Source organism: Panthera onca, chromosome C1 (genome assembly GCF_046562875.1).
Source record: "Panthera onca isolate mPanOnc1 chromosome C1, mPanOnc1 haplotype 2, whole genome shotgun sequence".
NCBI classification, from domain to species: Eukaryota; Metazoa; Chordata; class Mammalia; order Carnivora; family Felidae; genus Panthera; species Panthera onca.
Window position 1 is genome coordinate 83,820,848 of NC_138346.1, and position 17,461 is coordinate 83,838,308.

At 37.9% G+C, this 17,461-nt stretch overlaps 1 long non-coding RNA gene across 1 annotated transcript in view; it reads left to right on the forward strand.

Annotated features, from left to right (window-relative positions):
- The first annotated feature begins 812 nt into the window (after window positions 1-812).
- The window catches only part of LOC132673631 (uncharacterized), a 38,893-nt gene continuing 22,244 nt past the window's right edge, over window positions 813-17,461 (forward strand). Inside the window, exon 1 of the long non-coding RNA XR_009608135.2 lies at window positions 813-951. This is a non-coding gene — a long non-coding RNA (uncharacterized LOC132673631). The remainder of the gene's footprint in view (window positions 952-17,461) is intronic.

The window sequence follows — 17,461 nt, forward strand, 5'->3', positions numbered from 1 at the left end:
TGGAACCCTGTTGTTAGGTGGATATGTTTTAAAAATGTTGTATCTTCCCGATAGACTGAACCTTTTGTAACTATAAAATGTCCTTCTTTGTCTCTACTAACATTTTTTTGCCTCAAAGTCTATTTTATCTGATATTAGTATAATCACCCCAGTTTTATTCTGGTTACTGTTTGCATGGTATATTATTTTCTATCCATTTACTTTCAATCTATTTGTGTCACTGAATCTAAATGTGTCTTTTGCAGACAGTCTGGAATTGTCTTCCCATGGCGCATTCCCTCATTTCATTAGAACCTCTATGCAAATGTCACTTCCTCGTCCCTGCCAGATCTCCCGTGCCTAGAATAGTGACTGATACAAGGCAGTGACTCAAAACATATTTGTTGAATAAATAAAATTTAACCTAATCTTATATAGAAAAAGTTAAATTTTATGGTTTAATGTTAAACAGAGTACAAAAATTCTACTCTTACAGTTTCAGAAATAACATGCAACTAATTGTTAACAACCTACCACTTGTCAAGTTTTAGTGAATTTTAAAGAAGAATATTCAGAATGGCATTTCCAGAATGGCAAAGTAAGGACTTCCCAAAAAAAACACTTTTCCATAAAGCAACAGGAACACTGGCACAAATGATCAAAATCAACTTTTTCAGAACTCTGGAAATTAACCGCAGGCATACAACAATCTGAGCATAGTTCATTCAAGAAAATGGATGAATCTTGGTAAGAGTAGAGAGATTCATGGTGTTTTAACTTCATCTATTCCAATCTACCCCTCCCCAGATCCATGATAGCATTGAAAACCGGAACAAAGGCCCTAAGGCAAAATCCTGCTTGGCAGGTTAAAAGCACAGCAAAAAGGCTTGTGCTGACACTGCAGTGAGTGGAACAGCACTGTGACACCACAGTTGAAGCTAGAGGCCGGATTGTGCAGTCTTGTGGTTCCTGGTAAATTCGGATTGTAGTCTGAGAAAATGGGAAGCTATTAGAAACTATTGAGTAGATAATTGACATGATCTGATTTTTGTGTTACTGGGGTTACTTCAATCTATGCTCCCTTTTGAGTGGTGCACAGCTTTCATCCTTATCATTTTCTCACCTTTTCTTTTTTCTTGCAGAAAGTTTTGTGGGGTTTGTTTGTTGTGGGTTTTTTTTTGTGGGGGGGAGGTGTTGTATGTTAAGATACCAAGAGTTGCCAACTATGGATCTAATATAAGCAGTTAGGAACCCCACACCTGTGTGGGACATGAAAGGATTTTTGTTAAGGGCTGCAGAAGTCTTCACTTTTCAGTAAAAGAAAATTTTCTAAACACATATTTTGAAAAGAAGCCACAGTGCTAGACTATCTTATAGCACAGAAATAATTATTTACCAAGTAGCAATTTAATTTATGAAAGACAGGAAGAAGACTACTTCTCTCCCCTTCTGTTGTTTACATTTAATAATAAGAAGAAAGAAGCAGTACTGAAATATTTTATTGGTAATCAGAAATTAAATGCCATTGGTTTTTATCTATAGTAATAATAATTTCCAGTATCCTTTTGTTAAAATACAGATTGAAAAACAATTCTCTATAGCTTATACCCTCTCTTTCCAGAGCAAACAAGCTTGAAGAATGGTAGTTGGACATGGCTATGAAAAAAGTGGTTAATAGGGAACCTAATGTTAGTCTTTAATTAATTGTGTCAAGTAAGTCATCTATATATTTCTGAACTGGGATTATTTCATCAACAGTCTGTTGAATGCTTCTAATTAATTTTTTGAAATGTCCAAATTCTATCTGACCTGTAACTGTTATCTATTTTCTGTAAAGAGCTTTGGAGTGATGCCATTGCTATATCTGGTAAGCCTACCTCTTGTGGTAGCCTTGGATCTCATATTTGAATACAATTATATTAGAGAGCACAGATTAATTTGTTTTACATATTCAGAGCTAGTTTTTTGGGAAAATGCTATGCAAATTTATGTAAATTGGAATACATGTTTATGTAAAACAACATGTGATTATGCATCCCTAAATTTACAAGAAAAATTCTGCTAGTCTTCTCTTAAAGTAGAGAAAATACAAATATACTCACAATCCCAGTTTGGACTAGGATTCTTGCTAGAATGGTTTGTCTGGCATGTGGAAAGGCTCTCATGTGCCATGGCATTGGTTAAGGATTCTGTGTTTCCTTTGCTGAAACATGGTTTTCGGCTTGAGTTTCAGAGGATGTTGCCAATTTTATCTCCCCTTCTCTGCTTTCCTTTATTTCTGTGATGAAAGATCCTGATTTCCACTAAGTAATTCAAAACAGTTTTGTGGGTTGGTACTCATTTTATAAATAAACGTATATTGGTCGAGGCCACTGCATTTGCCTTTTTGTAATGAACTGTCATGTCATAAACAGAATGGCTCATCCCAGCTTTCGGAGACACTCCCTTTGTTCTTTCTCTTTTTGCCATGCATAGGAATACGATTGCTTCATTCTTTTTGGCTATGGTGACCACATATGTAATATTTGGTCTAGACAAGGACACCTTTGAGAATAAACAGGTTGTAATCATTAATTTTTCCAGTTTTAGGGTTTGAACAAAGACCAATCCAGGAAAGCTGAGACATCTGATTACCCTAACAATGGCTAATTCTAATTGGTTTTTTCTCCCTTTGGCAAGTTTATGTGACTGCTCCATTTGCATGTTCAATCCTAATTTTTTTATTTTTCTAAGCCTTGCAATTTTTCTCAGTTAGATGTTCTCTAGAATTCTCAGGCAAGAATGTTATCTTTACCTATCAATCGTTTTAACTATTAGTTGTCAAATTTCCTTTTCCCAAATGATTCCTTTCACTGTTGTTTGGCTTGGTTAAAAGGTGGAAATTTCTCCATTAGGTTTTATGTTTATCCTTCTCAGAAAGAGAGAGAAAGAGTAATTGAAACATAAACTCCCATCCTTAAGCAACCTCAGGCACTGTTTCTTTTCTTCACAAGTTCTGTCAGTTGCTTTCTTTTTTCAAGTCTGCATGTTGCCAACCTGAGAAAAATCTTACCTTCCAGGAAAGGCTTAAGGCTGTGGTAGGCAAAAAGCACTGAATGTTGTAACAACTAAATAGTGAGCTATTTTACTTGCTGGAGGTGATTCCATTTTACCAAGCTTGATGGTAATTGGAATGATACATCCTGAAAAAGGAGGAGGGTCATGAGAAATTTATACACAATTTCTCGGAATGAGACATTGTTCTAGCAACCTGGGGGCTTAGGTGACAGAAAATTGAACAAATTTTGACTCTCTTTATTCAATAATCTTTAAATTATTTTCCACTGTTGCTCAAATATGGTAGGAAAAAAAAAAAACATCTCACAGGAGAGTGAATAGAATTGAGGCAGTTTCTGCACCTTTGTGAGTGTGTGACAGGGCAATGGAAGGACAGCTAGCCTACTCAGAGGGAGACTGTGATTTCAGTTTACTGACTAGGTTTGAGGCTTGGTTTTTGCTAATATTAAAGGGGGGGGGGGGATGATAATTATCTCCAGATGATACACTTGAAGTCTGGAGGAACAAATGAGACGTTGAATATTGAAATATGTTAGACATCACATGAATGTAAGTAATATTCTAATGCCATGTATCTACATAGTAGGAATTAAATGAAAGTTAATTGCCTGATTGTTAAATGATGAAATGAAAGTGTCAGTGTGCAATTACAATTTCTTCTCCCTCTTTTAGCAGATATATGTATTTTTCATCCCTAATACTCTAAAATAACTTTTTGTAGAAAGAGAAAGGCAAATTTATTGACTTTAGGACAAGCAACTTCCTCTCCGATAATTAGTCATGGTATTCTGTTGTCTCATATCCTTTTCAGAATAAGGCAAAGTATGAATAAATGAATGTATAAAAAAATCATGGTTTTAAAGGAAAGCCTCGTGAATCAATGGTTACATCCTCATGAAGCTGGAACAATGGATGAAAACTGAATAAATATTTGGGAACATCCAGATTGCTTGTCTTTTACAATGTGTTATCTAGAACTGGAGTTTGAATCTCTGAACTGTTGGTCACAAAACAACCATCACTTAATATCCATGTATTTTAGCTGGATTACCCTCTAATTTCTATATGTAATTTTACTTTAATTGATCTATAGTTAATTTCAGCTATTAATATGAATTATTGTATGTATTTCTGCAACTCTTCCATTTTACTAATTGTGCAGTCCAGCTGTAATTTGTATCCTCACAGTTTTGAGGACTTTCTATATTATTTCATCCATGTTAAGGGATTAAAGTGAGCTTTATCCTAACCCTAGTATTCATGACCCTTTTCTGTTTTGGATTCTTTGTGAAGGAAACTGCATAATTAAAGGACAATAGTGACATGGAAACAAATTAATGCTTCAGCAATGGCCTATCAAGTGTCTCACACATTCTTCTTATTCCAACCTTACCTCCCCCTACCTCCTTCTTCATCTGGTCTGAGGGCAAGATATTTTGATAAAGTTAAGAGGACATAGCTTGGTTTTGAAAGGTTGCAAAAGCAATTTTGCAATCCTTACATTCAGGGATGCCTGTAGAGGGAAAAAGCCCGGTGATTGTGCCCTTTTGAGTCATCAGCTCCATGGTGGACAAGAAGGAGGAAATAATTTTCCTGCCCCTACAACCATCTGTTTGTTCATGCTTACTGCACGAGATACAGCAATCAAAAGACAGCAAGAAAAAGGGGCGTCTGGGTGACTCAGTTGGTTGAGTGTCTGACTCTTGATTTCAACTTGGGTCATGATCTCATTGTTCCTGGGATCGAGCCTTGAATTGTGCTCTGAGCTGGCAGCATGGAGCCTGCTTGGGCTTCTCTCTCTCCCCTTCTCTTTGTTCCTGTCCCACTCACACACACTCTCTCTCTCTAAAAATAAATAAATAAACTTAAAAAAAATTTTAAATGACAGCAAGAGGAGTGTGGATTATTATTGCCATTAAGGCATAGTAATATCACATACTAGTAAAATGTAGTCCCAGCAATGCTTCATGTACCCACCGGTCGGATGATCAGATCCTCCTTGGATGGGGAGCCAGTGGTAGATACGAGTAGATGAGCAGGAGCCGCCCAGAAAAGGAAGGAAAAGGAAGTGGTAGTTCCCTCTTCTTTATCTATCATGTCTTATACTAATGGGTTAAGGGATAATATTGGTCTATGTTACTTGCTCTTCAAGGTAACAAAGAGTCTTTGAAAATTCTGATGTCACATGTAAGTAATGCCACAGTTACGGGTTCTTGAGAGTATAAGGCTTAAGTTTTGCATTCTGCAGGCAAAATATTGAAGAAAATTCACCCCACCATTTACAGTCTTGAAAGATACATGTCCAGAGAATAGCAGCCGCTCTGTTTTCTCACTTCTCTTGGCTAATCATCATCTCCTAATCTTTTTTGTATCTTCTTTCAGAACAAGGAACCAACTAAATGGTATACACTGAGTCATTAAGTATATTAGACATTTCTACCACTGTTAATTATCAAACAAGTCACAGGATTGTAGGGATATATAAAACATATAACAATGAGCATGACTCCCATACTCCTTATGCGCCTCCCCTGACTTTATCACATGCACACATGTGTTTGGAAACACACATACACACAGAGCAATGTTTTCTGTACAGTGCTGTTTCTCTTTTTTTGTAGCATGACTTGTGTATCCCAGAGATAGCATCCTTTCTGAATTGTACAAGCTCATGGAAGTTCTCAACTATGCAATAAACCTGGCCAAGAAGAAAAATGAGTAACTTATAAGCTATAGACCAAATAAAGATTGATACTGGATAAAGAGCCTCTAGTGTGGATAAAGAGCTCCATAGTAACCTATGTTTGAATTTCTCACCTAGGGCCTAATTTAAATATTCAAGTTCTAAAACCAAGTAGTGTTATAATCCTGATTGGACGATTGTGAAAACTAACATTTGTTGAGTATACAGTAATTGCCAGTGACTTGCTAAACATTTTGAGAATCTTAGTTTATCTAATTCACACTAGCCCTAGGATGACACTGCTGTTATCATCCTGATTTTACAGATAACTTTTACATCTAGGGGCTATAGAAGGTAAATACTTATTTCTATATGGCAGAAGTCCTTTGGAATCCAAAGCTAAGCTCTTAGCAATTTATTATTGTTTCTCCTATGTCAGGTTTTTGCTTTGTGTGCTCATTTTTATGTATACTCATTACAGACATGTGAAATATGGTTATTCTGAGACACAGTCATCTATTTATGGGTTGGCCAGCCAATTAGATCTAAAAAGTGACATACATTCATTTCTTCATATAATTTTTCATATATATGTGTGTGTATATAAATAATTTACTCATGAATTTATAATTCATCTCAAGATCTATTTTTAAGAAACAATGCTGAGTGCTGACTGAAACAAACATTACATTGTTAGATTCTAAGAGAGAACATAATGTTTAACAGTTGCTAGGCACAATGGGACAGTCTTCTTCTCTCCCAATTTATTAAAGTAATGCCACTTATTGTTTGACTGTGCCAACTATTTCAGATGGCTTTGAATACCGACTTGGTAAATGCTTTACTGAAACAGTCATTAAGTTCTCCCACTCCTGAGGCAACCAAATTTTTATCTCTCAAGATGAAATAAAAGTGATCTCAATGTTGCCCAAATCAGCATCTGAGAGGGAGGAGAAAGGTCACTCATGAATGGAGTTAAGTTCTGACTACTTTGCAAAAAAGGAAGCAAGTCAAATCGTAAGTCATGCACTGCTGATTTAACGTGTGGGAACAAGAAAGACAGGAAGAAGCTTAGAATGCTGGAGAAAGCTATGTGCCTGCCAGTGTCATAAAATTCTCTTTGTAATTCAAGAAAAAAAGAGTTGTGCTGTTGGAAATAGTCCAAATTTGGCTGCAATACCTTTTTTTTCATATATCTTAAAGGGTTATTAGTGGCTCTTTTTGGATTTGAATGATTCTGTAGCAATAGTTTTCCTTTAGGAAGTATAAATTGATCACCATCTGAACTAGAAAATTAGCCTAACTCATCAGTTTGCAAATCGCTGGCACAGGATCAGGGTAGTAGGGGAGGATTAAAGTTCATGGGTGGTCTGGCCTGGAAGGAAGAGGAAAAGGTGTTTCCAGGGCAGTTGTCCTTGGCATGTAACTGTTTACCAGTCCTCTTCTTTCCCTGGCCACAAGCAAAGTCCTGCCACTCAGCCTTTCATACTCCAGACTACTCTCTCTCTTCCTCATTTCTCTCTTGATATCCATTGCTGAAGTTGATTTTAAACAGATTTCACAAATGCATGTTGACAAAGAGATTCTCTTCTAAAAAAAAAAAAAAATGAATAGTTTGTGCCTTAATTTTTTTGATAGAATTAAATGAAAAAGCTCTAAAAATGAGGAAGAGTAACTCAGTGGTTATTTTAAAATTAGGTAACGATGAAAGAATTTAATTTTGTTATTTTTTTAAAGATTATTTATTTATTTTGAGAGAGTGAGCATGAGCAGCGGAGGGGCAGAGGGAGAGGGAGAGAGAATCCCAAGCAGAATCTGCACTGTCAGTACAGGGCCTGATGTGGCGCTCGAACTCACGAACCATGAGATCATCACCTGAGCTGAAACCAAGAGTCAGATGCTTAACTGAGCCATCCAGGTGCCCCATAGTTTTGTTATTTTTTCATGTGGTGAGAAAAGAGGAAGAAATGGGCTCACTCATATACTCATACATATCTTCATCTATCATCTATGTTTATGTTTCAGGCACTATGTATAAATCAGATTTTTAATATTTTTTTAAATAATATTTTAAAAAATTTTAAATAATATTTTATTGACTGCCAGTGTGATAAAACATGAGAATTAAGAAGAGAAAAGAAATAGCACCTAAGTTACGGTGGTTTTCAAGAAATGATGATAAAGTAAAAACAGATTGAAAGGTTCAGTATGTTTTGGCACAACCCTATATTGGAATATAATGTTATTATCATTATACAAAAAGAGCAAGACTCCAAAAGGATTAAGAGAAAGCAACTTTCTCCTTCTTTCTCTGTGGAAGCTAGTTTTCCCCTATCCCTTGGACAAAATCCAGGGGCAGTCCATGATTCTTAAGGTCACATTCTGATAATAAAAATTTCTTTAGTCACTTTTAGTTCCACTCTAATTTTAATAACTGGAATGACCATTTCCGCAGTCCAAACTCTGAACTACATTTAAAGATGCTTCTCTTCCCCTGCTGAGTGTAGAGACTTCTGGTGGGAAATAGGTGTGGTCAGCTGTCTTCTCCAACGTTCTCTTCTCTTTCTCCTCCTATTTCCTGAGCCAAGGCTTCTCAAACCAGGAGAGTGGGGCAGAGAGGAGTAAGTTGTTACTTTATAGGTATTCTTATGACTTGGCATTGACATACTCTGGGGTTAGCGGATACTCCAAATAGTCTCTTTTTTCAAGATTGTTTGGTGTTCTTTGGACGTTGACTGGGGGGAATCTCTCAGTAGTGTAGTTCTCTGACATGGGCATAGCACTACTCCCCCAGCTCCTGCCCCTGTTGATATATCTGACAGCTTCTTATTGCTGAAATTTCTTGGAGAGATTTCTAACCCAAATCCCTTCTGCATTATCCATTTGGGCCGCCGAGGACGCCATGCATGTTTGTCACACCAATTAGAGGAGTGTAGTTGCTTCTACTACTGTGCTTTTTATCTCCTGCCACAGACTTTGGCATTTGTTCTTCTCAGGTGGGGTTCACATCCCAGAAAATACATAGCAAATGCTGTAATGTCCTTTCAAAGCTCTCTCACTTCTTGAGATAGAAGAGAGCACCTCTTTTCCTTTCCCCTAGCAGGGGAATCACCTGGAATTCAGCAACCTCCACCAATGAAACACTGTCTCTGGAATCCTTAGCCTAATTCTTTTTATATCTTCATATAAAGTGCATTTTACTCTCTGAGTGGAGTTCATGGATAACTTACATTTTTCCTCCTTGTGTTTTCTATATTTTTTCAAGTTGTCTCTAATAAAATGTCTATCTTTAAATGCTCCCATATAAAGAGTGATTAACACAGTGCTGCATATTTGAACCATTCACTGGCACAAAGGCAGACAATAGTAGTTTCTCACTACAAGGTATGTGATAACTTTACATACCCATCCAACACAATTGTATGAATTATGTAGTGCTTTTTTTTTTTGAAAGTTTTCATATGATCCCAACATAGCATCTTATTTGATCAATGATATCTTAAAGAAGTGATAAGTAACTGGAAAATGGAATGAGATTTTTCTTTCATCCATTTTACAGCAGAATGCAAGTCATTCTAGTTGCAATTTCCCTTTTGCAAACAGCTGCACCAAAGGGTAAAGTATTTAAAGGTCTAATTTTACTTTGCTTTGGTGCAGGGAGGAGAAACTTTGTAACAATTACCTCATGAGTTTTGAGCATTACATTTGGGAAGCATGATATGATGGACACTGGGATAAGAATTTTTCAAAACATCAAGAAGGTATTTAATTGATAAGTAAAAGGACAAATGGCCTTTTGAGACATGTGTGAAAGGAAAGTGTCTGGATGTACAATTTCAGAGTGGGGTGGGGTGTGCAAGGGTGAGTAACTGATAGCCCAATTGCTTTCAGTCTCTTTCACTTCTAAGGGCCTGTATTATCTTAAGAGAATTATAGTTGACAGCTAGGATGAAAACAGGTCATCATTTACAAATAATTTCACAATCACCCCTGTAACAAGAATTCTTTATAAGGTTAAAAAAAAAAAAAAAAAAACTTATGCTGGCAAATTCAAATAGAACACAAGGCATTTGAAAATGTTTGCCTTATAAAGAGTACCCTAAAGAACAATATGAAGAAATGTCTAATGGTTTTTCTGTGAACTTGTGTACAGACATTTCAGACTACCCAGAAAAATGTATGATTAATAATTTTAGTTAACAATGAAATCTAAATCTATACATGGTTTATGTTTGGCAGTGAAGTAAATCACTAGCTATGCAAAATTTATCATGGTGGTTGGAATTTGCACATACAAAATATAATACCACTAAATTCTTTGCTCTTAACCCTCTGTTGCTTATATCCTAGACCAGTGGTTAACAAACTGTGAACCTTGAACCAGTATCATCATCACCTGAGAACTTGCTAGAATTGTAAATTCTGGGGTCTTACTGAGTTATAAACACTAGGAATAGAGCCCCAAATTTTGTGTTTTAATAAGCTGTCCAGGTGATTCATAAAAATACTACATTTGAGGACCACTGCACCAGAAAAAAAACAAAAAAAACCCAAAAAAACAGAGTTTAAAATACCCAAGCTCTTCAGTCTTTCCCAGTTAAAGGGCTATGTTCAAAGGTGAGTGAATTGCAGTTTATTAATATTTTGGTGATCAATCCAAGAAGTGAAAATTCTTGCCATGGAGATGGAAAAAAAATTATGCAAGATACAAACAAATATGTATCAGTTATGCATCAGACAAGTATTAGTAGATTCATATATTGTGTAATCCAGGATTCTGAGAAACTAACTTTCTCCAGTATCCAACCATAGCAATAAATGCTGATATCCACTTCAAAGATGTACTTCTTTAAGGAATTTTTTTGATGGAGCTAGGTATATTTTAACTACCTTAGGCACTTTGGGTGAGAAAAATATGGTTGAGGGAATGAGTTGGTGTACTGAGCTTGTGATCACAGTATGAGAGTGGGACATCATTACAGATAAATATTAAAAGGAACGGAGGAAAAGGTCTAGAATTTGTCCTTTGCAGGGCCTCTTTCTATTTCTGGGACAGGACATTGGCATTTATCCTAGCCAGTAGCTTAAACCTGAGGAATGGAGGGGCATAAGAAGAATGTGTTGTATTGTAATGTGCCACGTAGTGTAATGTGCCATATTGTAATATGGTACAATATGATTTGTATTGTAATGTGTATCTCAACATAAATTCCTAACATAGTATTAAACATCAGAGGAGAGAGGAAAAGGGGAATGAAATGATACAAAATAAAAAATATAAAAAGAATACAAAATTTGTTACACATAGTATGTGACATACTGATTGTTCTGTGACAGTGTAAAACTCACAATTTTTGTTAAGATAAGCTCAAAAACCACAGGTAAACCATGAAGACAAATCCAAGGAGAAATCATACCAAAACAGGCTGTATTCCTCTACCATGTTTCTTTTTGTCCCCATTACTTCTGGTGTTCTGATATCTAAGATCATGTCTATGTGAAATGTGTGGTGCATGAGCCATGTATAGATTACCAATGGCTGTGTGAGCTGCTTGGGTGGATGGAGGTGCTTGAGGTCCCTGGGAAGGAACAAGGTCATCTCTGGGCCTCAGACACTGTAGACTAAAGATAAAGCAGATGCATGTTTTCCAGATGGTTCTGTTGGGTCCTTTTCACCTCCCATTAGCACTCAGTGAAGCTACTTGGCAAGGGAGAACACTGCAAAATGGTCACGTTGGTCAAATCTAGGAGAGGTATATAACAGCTGCCCTCCTTTCCAATGTTACCAGACCAGTGGTGAAGAAGCACATATAGGACATGGGATACTGAGAATTTTGTAGGATTCTCAATGGTCAGGGAGGAGTATTTACTGTCATGCTCAGGAAGGTTATCGTTTTTGTCCATGAGGCTGTGCCACCGCATGTCAGACCCTCTCCAATTTATTTGTTCAAGTTTAGAAGTTTTGGGCCAGCAGAAAGGTATTATCCTGTTGGCAATGAATAGAAGAGGCAACATAGGAACTCCATATACAAGATAGCATGGAATGCAGGGGAGCAATATAAAGTTTACTTGCAAGGAGGAAGTTCACAGTCAAATGATGGAAGCAGCATGGGAGGGTTTAATGGGATTACATGCCTAACAGTTTATAGAAAAGTGCAAGAGCTGGATGAGGTAACAATGATGTTTTTAATCCATAGTGAATCAAATTCAGGAATTTGAGACTATAATCTTGTTTGGAGAAGGACGGATATATAGTCAGTCTCCATATAACTTGGTGAATTCTGCCACCTATACAGGTAGTGGATTTTCTTCAGTGTGCCTAGAAATTCTTGCTTGGCACAGTTATTCTGTGCAGCCAAGAGAAAAAAAAAAAACCTCTTTTATTATTATTATTATTTTTGCTTTCCCACATAGAATCAGTTTGCGGATTGCATAAACCACAGGATATAATTCTACTATTTCAGCTAGAAACTTTCCCATCTGACCAAGACAATTGCAAATATGCTAAACTTGCTTTAATGAAAAGTCATTCTTTACATAGCTTACATCGACATAAGATGACAAGTCACCACCAGATAAAGGGTTCTTTGTCTGAATCAAACAATAAGCCAGCTCTTCCACAAAAAAAGCCATTCTATTCTGAACTGAATGCTTTTTCAACTAATGCTGTATTCAGGACCAAAACCAAAGGAGGCCCATCTGCTAGGAAGGCCAAAAGCCCATTGTGTGGTGTGTCAGTCCAGTCTGTTAGGGAAATGGTCACTCTAAAACTGTTTGCAATTTAAAAGTGCATACTGAGAATTATGTTAACCTCTATTGACTGACTTCCGTTAAATGTGCCATTAAGAATCCAATTTACCCTGGCTTCCTCTAAAATGTTGTGCTGAGGGCATTCTGATAGGTACATGATGGCGGTCAATTGTCATAGGCTAAAAGTCAGTACCTCATTAGCTCAAACACACCAAGCACTTGTTCCCAACTGTAATAAGGGCTCTCTTGCCCTGGAATTATGGGAGCACTGATAGAATATAACCTCATATGATGATTTGAGGACTGTCAGGCTGAGTCTAGGGGTAAATGCTGATTGAACAAGGCTGAGAGACCCTAGATGGTGAACTCTGACATCACTCTTTGCAAATCTGGCTCTGCGTCTTCTGCTTAGAGTGAAAATTTACAGAGGTTAGAACCCGAGTGTCAAGTCAAAATGAGATGATGAATTAGGTCAATCACTACATGGTAGTCATGCAAGTCACGCTAGTGCTTAGTAAATATAACATGCTTTTAATTACTTTTACTGACACTCACATTTATTTTCTTTTGTCATTTAAATCATCACAGGATTGTTAATGAAGTGTCAACCTAAAAACAAACAAACAAAAAATCAGATCAAGAGGCAAAACGTTTATTTGGGATCAAAGAATTGTACACAGATTTGGGTAGAAACCTGAATAGTGTCCCAATTACAGGACATAGACTCGGGGTTTTTATGGGGAAATAAAAGGAAGATTAGTAAGTTGTTTTTGGGAAGAGTTCATTGGTGCTGACAAGCAGGGCTAGGTTTGTAATTCATCGATTGGTCTGACAAAGTGGTCACTAAGCGCAAGTTCACCTTTATCAGTCTTTTCAAACAGGATATTCTTGTTCTTGCTGACTTCTAGGAAGGTTGGTGGTTTGGCCTAGGTTCAAAGATTCAGAAAACAGGACATGCAAGGCAGTTGCCCTGAAAAGGCTGCTCAGGCTCCATCTTAAAAAGGTTTTAATTACGTTTTTTCGTAAAAGTTATCAATTCACTGGTTAACTGCAACTTTCTTTCTTTATAAATGTTTCTTTACCATACTATTGAAAAATAATCCAAAAGCATCTTTGCTAATATTTTCAGGTCCTTTTTCTAATCCTGTCTTTTCAATGATGCCAGCAATGAGATGAAATTGCCCATCCTAATATTACTCATTAGGTTAATTGTAGCTAACTCATTTTTTTTTTTTTTTTGAGAAGTACATGTTGAAAACCTTTCTCAGTATAAATCAACATAAACCAATGTTGGTTTTGTAACTTACTGTATTCTGTGAGGTCAAATTTTCAACGGAACTACTGAATTCCACCTGAAATGAAATGTATCAATCAAATATGTCTTCTTCCTGAGTTACTTGAGACACTATTAAAACTCTCCTTAGAATTTTCTTGCCTCCCCTGCCACCCAAACAGAATTGAAAAGGTGTTGATCACACCTCAGATCTATATTCATATACTCGAGTGTTTGTTTTCCTTAGGGACAGTTGCAATTTATTTGGAAATTTCTGATAGAACTGATTTCACAAAATTTTAGTCATTTTAGTTTCTTTGTTGGAAGTACTGATTCAAAGGTAAACTAGTGTCTTAGAAAAAGTACTAATTTTAAAATATACAGCTTTGGTTTGAATTTCAGTTCTGGCTCTTATTGGCTTTGTTACTTCCAGCAAGCATTAAGTCACAGTGTCTGTAGCTAAATTCTGAGAAAATAATAACAATATTGTTCTAATGTGAAAATATTTTATATCCAGTAAAGAGCAGTTCTGTTAGTAGTAGCTACTACACACTCAAGATTTGGAAAACCTGGAGCAGGATGGGAAAATAAACCTAATGGGAATGCCTCTGGTCATTCAGAGCTCATCATGCAAATCCTGGGGTTGATCTGTGACATAGGTTCTGTTCTTTGGAAATCGGTTACAACCTGTGACACTCTGAAATGCATGTCAGGTGGCTGAGTTCTTCTGCAAGAACACTAACCAATCAGGAAGGAATAAGAAAATCTCTGGAAGAAAAAAAATATCATTTTTTATAGATTCCGTTATTAGCCAGATAAGTCTTGGTTTTGGTGTTAAAACATAAAAGAAAAAATTTAATCAGGTTATGAAAACAAATATGCCATGTTTCAATTTATTGTCTCTCTGTCCTAAATCTATTCTTCTCTGTCTGCTATGTGATCATAGAGGTAGACTTTGTAAATATTTCTCTTTCACAGATGGCATGATATTAAGCCTTGCCATTTGGAGGGGCAACGGGGGACAATAGAGGAGGAAGGGATTGTTTTTTTTTTCCTTTATGGTTCCAGTGTTCCTTGCTGGTCAGTTTCCTCCAGCATTCAACTCTACCCGATGTTTTCCTCCTGCAGAATGCAGTTTCTCTGGTGCTAGCCTCCTGCAAGGTGTGGTTTGCTCTGACATGCAGAGCACTGTTTCTCCAATGCTGACTTTTGCAGACTGTGGCTTATCCAGATCTTTGTCCCTGCAGCATGGGATGACCAGCAGAACTCAGTGCCCAGCAGCCCTCACTACTACTTTCTCCAGTGTCTTCATGATGGAGTGCTGCTGGTGAGACATTGCCCCTTGGATGACCTCTCCCAGGGCCTCTTATGTGACTTCACATCAAGTTCTGAGGTGCAGCGCCTCCCTCAGAATGACTTCCCTTACTTTACCATTCATAGAGACGTTTTCCAGCAAAGCCCATTAGCAGGGCTTCTCAGCAAGTTCCTCACCATCCAGAGAACTCTGGCTGAGCCATTCCAATGAGGTCTTGATCTCAGCCCTGGTCAGGCAGGGCATGGGGTGATTGGCCCTCCCTTGGGCATTCTACCTCACCACTTGGGGTAAGGGCTTCTCCCTACATCTGTTATTCCTTTACTCTTTATATTTTTCTTTAACTCTCGCTAGTCAATTCCTTATTACTCCTCTCTCTTGTTACTAAGTCTTTATTTTACATTTCTCTGTTGAAACTACTGTGTGATTTCTATTTCCTAATTGGACTCAGACAGATTTAATAAGCCTCCTACTTTACCTTATCCTACTTTACCTTATCGTTGATGGAAACCATTATGGGGCATCATTAGACCTGAAATCTTGGATACTGAAATAAGAATAAGAATCCCAACAAATTTTAAGTATTTTTTCATTCATTGATAATTATTAAAATAAGAGAACTAATTTGGATATGGTTTCAGAAAGTCATCTAAATTTTAAAAGGGAGCATAACCATTAACGTTATTATTTACCAGAGCTTTTATATTACTGTGCAGACCCACTCTGAATGTAGCTAGTGCCATTTAATGACTGAATCTGTTATTATTTTACCAGTTGAAGTTTACCCACAACCATAAATCATTATAATTTAAAGAACAGTTATGTGGATTTAAAATCTGTGTTATGTTTTATCTGAGCCCCAAAGTATGAGTTATTTAGTAAATAAAATGAATTATAACATATTTCTGATTAAAGTATAAAATACTATTTCCCCATCCTACCTTTCTAAATAAAACTAACCCATGCTCAGTCCATGCTTTTAAAAATATAGTCTTAGTTTATCAGTGTGTAGGTCTATCATTTGTTTTCTGACTAAGGATAAACTCTTTGTCTTTGTTATAGGCCAGTTTTCCTGTTTTTGAAATAGAAATAATAGTTTGTCAAATTAAAAACATATGGTGATTTTATGGGGGGAACCAAGATGGCGGAACAGCATGGAAGTTTTTTGTGTGTCTCACGTCCATGAAATACAGCCAGACCAACACTAAACCATCCTGCACACCTAGAAAACTGATCTGAGGATTAACACAACAGTCTGCACAACCGGAACCACAGAATTCAGCAGGTACAAGGGGCAGAGAGGTGAACTTGGGGAGAGAAAAGCCGTGCTGGGCACTGAGCCGCTTTTGCGGGCGGAGAGTGGATGGAGACAGGGCGGGGGAGAATACAGGAAAAACACCCCTCCCCAAAAGCAGCTGGAGAGAAAGTGGAAAATTGGAAACAGCCGCAGGGACTAAACTAAAAAGGGAGAAAGGAGAAAGCAGAGGGTTTAAATTCCATTAAGACTGTAAACAAGGGGAGCGCAGAGTCTGCAACTCCGCAGCTCAATACCTGGTGGTGCTCTGGCGGGAAGGGCGAATCCCCAGGAGCAGACTGGGGTCCAGGAGGTTCTTCGGCCACACAGGGAAAAGCGGTTCCACTGCTGGAAGGGCATTTGGTAGAGGCTGTTGAGGCCACCTGGTCCTAAGAAACCCCAGAGAACAGCCACATTCGCTGGTGCTGGAACAAGGTCATTAAGGGTGAAGCCTGGTGCCAGATGTGTGTTGTGATTTTCCATAATCCCTGAAAAACTGCTGCTACACCATCTCACGAACTTTTTCTGGGGCGGGCTGGCCCCCGGCCGCAGTCTCGGGGCACCGGCAGCAGCAGGGTCCTGCAAACATTCCTGGGTGCAGCTGACATTCGGCCATTGCTCAGTAAGACCCTCCCACAGAGGGGCGGAACTGGTCTAAGCTGCGGTCCTTCAGAACTAAAGGGCGGGGGGAAAACAGCCACATCTGAGACAAAACTCGGGAGAAAGGTACTGCCTTGGGATTGGTCACGGACAGTGAAAAAGCGGGAAGTGGACGAAAGCTGAAGGCAGAGAACGGTGCATGATTGCTGATCAGGAGAACAGAACAGCCTGGGTAGCTGGGTGACGTCATTTTCACCCCTCCCGCTCATGCGCATACGCACCTGAGTGCCACAACAATTCACCCAAGTAGGCTAACAGCGCCATCTAGTGGAGAACGGAGCCGTTACACTAAGCCCCGCCCAACTGGGCCAACCTCGCTCTTCAAGAACACAAGTCTCGCGGCCTGCTTAGTTTATGGACTATGAAGCACTTCATAGTCTGACTTCTAGGGGAAAACGAAGTAATTTCAGTCGTATTTCAATCTATCAACAGGTCCATCTATTCAATTTTCTT